Raw genomic sequence first — 659 nt, 5'->3', positions numbered from 1 at the left:
AAAATTCTAAATTCTGTAAAGGACAGCAAATCCGAAGTTAAAATACAAACAGTTAATGTGAAAATATTTGTATCATATATAACATGTGTATGCAACAAATATTCCATATGTTTAAAGAGTTCTAATACAGTGAAGAAAAATATTAAGCAGTTAATAGAGAAGTGGACAAAGAATATGAACAGGCAATTTAGAGATGAAGAGCTGGAGAGGTCTAATAAAAATATAAAAAGTTGTTCCATTTAAGTACTAATAATTCCTTTAGGAATGAAAACTAAAATAAGATACCCTTTATTAGATTGGGACAGCATAAAGAGAACTGAAGCCATTGTGTGTCGTGTTATGTGCTGCTATACTGTGGCATGAAAATGACCTTTTCATACATGACTGTGTTCAAGGGAATTTGTAAAACCTTTGGGGATTAGTTTGGTAGTAGCTGTTAAAAATTCAAATGCACATTTCCTATACCTTAGAAATATCATTCTGAGGCGCCTCATATAAAGCTATGGGTTCAGAAGCATATGTTTGTCCCCGTCACAAACATAAATGTTCATTAATAAGAAAATGGTACGGTACCTACTAATATGAAAAATATTTGTGTTATATTGTTGCGTGAAAACAAATGTGTAGTATGATGGCAATTCTTTAATGTGTTTGTGTAT

Source organism: Camelus dromedarius, chromosome 3 (assembly GCF_036321535.1).
Source record: "Camelus dromedarius isolate mCamDro1 chromosome 3, mCamDro1.pat, whole genome shotgun sequence".
In the NCBI taxonomy this organism is placed as follows: Eukaryota; Metazoa; Chordata; class Mammalia; order Artiodactyla; family Camelidae; genus Camelus; species Camelus dromedarius.
This window is presented reverse-complemented; position numbering follows the sequence as displayed.